The following is a 3,063-nucleotide window of genomic DNA, read 5'->3' as shown; positions in this document are numbered from 1 at the left end:
CTAGATTTTTTGATGATGGCCATTCTGACTGGTGTGAGATGATATCTCATTGTAGTTTTGATTTGCATTTCTCTAATGTATAATGATGTTGAGCATCCTTTCATGTGTTTGTTGGCAGTCTGTATATCTTCTTTGGAGAAATGTCTATTTAGGTCTTCTGCCCATTTTTGGATTGGGTTGTTTGTTTTTTTTGTTATTGAGCTGCATGAGCTGCTTATAAATTTTGGAGATTAATCCTCTGTCAGTTGCTTCATTTGCAACACTTTACAGTTCTTTCAGTGATGTCATCTCTTTGCAAACCTAGGTTTTCAGCAGTTGTGATAAAAAGCAAGTGCACATGAAAATAAATGTGTAACAGGAAATAAGAGTAGTGGTGCCCAATCTGCTTCCAAGGTTGGAGAAACTGTGCACTCCCCGTACACACAGGTACACACAGCCCATTGCTAAGCAATGTTGGTTGTTTAAGAATGAAATAAAAATATACCTTTCTTTTCTTTTATGTATATAAGTTTTTCCAAACAGAGTCATTGGACATGAATATTTAATAAATTGTTTGGGCCTGAGTACTTCATAAAAGGAACTGTTCGGTATTTCTTTTGGCCTGGGAGCACTGGAAAAACTTACTGAGACACTGAGAGCTTTATGAACAGAGAAGGTTTGGAAACCTCTAGCTTAGAACCTTAGTGTTGACAGCAGGAATGAAAATTATTACTGAGTTTGTGAGAAAATCTTCTTTGTTCAGCAAGATTACAGAGGCAAGAAGAGCCATCAGAACTTCCACAGAGACCAAATGCCAAGGGCTAAAGTGAAGTGAAAAATCTATGAACACACTCTCAGTCGGAAGGAACAGATGATAAAGAAATTGGCATTCAAGTCAGGAAAAGGATGTTGAAGAAGGACTCCATGTTGAAAAGAAGCTTTGGCTGTAGTCCTGTCTTCCAAATTAGTCCAAGGATTCTGGCCAACTCCAGTCTAATTACCTATGAGAACCACGAAGACTAATTATGAGAACTAACTAGAAGATCTAAGAATAACAAAACTGAAGAGAATATGTTGTATGTAGTTGTAGTAACTAATAGATTTTTGAACAGCTATCAATTGATAATCTATCCTGAACTTTGCTCCTGGGACCCCACAGTCCAAAAAAATAGCACTTATTTTTATTGGCCTCTGATTTCAATCAGTATTTCTCAGAAGTGTTAAAAAGATGAGAATATATCAAAAGGACATAGGAGCCAGTTTAAAGGGGCTCTTACTGGCCAAATCTAGAATAATCCCAGTATCAAAATGAATAAGAAAAGTAATAGATTATTTACCCCTTGAATAAAATAAAAATCTATGAGTACAATAATGGAGGGAGAATGAGATTGAGGGTTCTGGCTTACAGGTGATAACTGTCATCAACTGATAAATGTGGAAGGGGTGGTAACATTGGAAACAGCCATTTTCCAAGCATCATAGTAAAGACTGGTTCAGTCAAGAATCATCAGTGGGGCTTCCCTGGTGGCGCAGTGGTTGAGAGTCCACCTGCCAATGCAGGGGACACGGGTTCGTGCCCCGGTCCGAGAGGATCCCATATGCCATGGAGCGGCTGGGCCCGTGAGCCATGGCCACTGAGCCTGCGTATCTGGAGCCTGTGCTCCACGGGCAGGAGAGGCCACAGCAGTGAGAGGCCTGCGTGCCGCGAGAAAAAGAATCATCAATGGATGCTAAGTATGAGGGGAAATTTGTATGATGATGAGGAGGATCATTGCATGGTCTCAAAGTATCTCTCCACAGATTGCTTAATAGTTGTAAGGGGGAAATTGAAACTATACAGTGGGGAAACTGGACAAATCCTTGATCTGGTCATCAAGATGAACCTCACCAATGAAGGACACTGAGACATCATGGGCCTCCTAATGTGATTCCTTCAAAAGGACACAACTTGGTACTTACATAGTGGTCCAGCCAGAGATGCATAACCTGAATCTAGTCATGAAGCAACATTAAACAAATCGCAAAATAAAGGCTTTCTAGTAAATGACTGTCCTGTATTCTTCAAAACTGTTAAGGTCATGAAAGCAATGAAGAGCTGGGCCACTGTTGCAGGTGGAAGGAGTCTACAGAAACATGACAACTGAAAGTAATATGTGTTCCTGGACTGGTTTCTATTCGGGAGGGGAAATGTTTTAAGGGATACTATTAGGACAATTAAAGAAATTGGAACATGGCCTGTAGATTACATAAAAGTGTCATATCAGTGTTAAATTCCCTGCAGTTGGCAACCGTAGTTAGAAAATATCCTTGTTTTAAGAAATACATACCAAAGTGTTCAGGGATAAAGAGATATCATATCTGTAATTTACCTTCAAGTGGTTCAGAAAAATAAAATAATAATATGTGTGCAAATAAACACAGAGAGAAACAGACACACACAGAGAGGATATGGAAATGTAAATGGGGGAAAATATAAAAGTTGATGAATCTGGGTGAAACATACTTGGGACTTGTCTGTACCATTCTGTAACTTTTATGAAAATTGGAAACTTAGAATTAAAATTTTTTTTTAAGTTTGCTGCTCTTCTGGGACCAGACAAATTCAGTTCGAATCCTAGTAGTGCTAGATATGGAAGAGAACATGGGGTTTATTTTGCCTGATCCACAAATTTTACATGTCAGGAAACTGAGGCCTAGAGATGCTATAAGCAACTTGCTTAAGGTTACTGTCTTAGTTGGCTCGGGCTGCTGTAGCAAAGTACCATAGACATTGCGAGGGTGGGGTGAGGCACGTTAACAACAGAAATCTATTTTCTCAAAGTTTGGAGGCTGGAAAGTCCAAGATCAAGGTGCCTGCAGATTAGGTTCCTCGTGAGAGTTCTCTTCCTGGCTTGCAGATGGCTGTCTTCTCACTGTGTGCTCACACGGACTTTCCTTGGTGCACACGCTTGGAGATCTTTCTCTCTTTATCTTCCTCTTCTTATAAAGCCACCAATCCTATCTGGTTAGGTCTCTACCCTTATGACCTCCTGAACCTTAAGCTTTACCCCCTAAAAGCCCTCTCTCCAAATTCAGTCACAATGG

The sequence above is a fragment of the Hyperoodon ampullatus genome (genome assembly GCF_949752795.1).
Source record: "Hyperoodon ampullatus genome assembly, chromosome: 16".
NCBI classification, from domain to species: domain Eukaryota; kingdom Metazoa; phylum Chordata; class Mammalia; order Artiodactyla; family Ziphiidae; genus Hyperoodon; species Hyperoodon ampullatus.
This window is presented reverse-complemented; position numbering follows the sequence as displayed.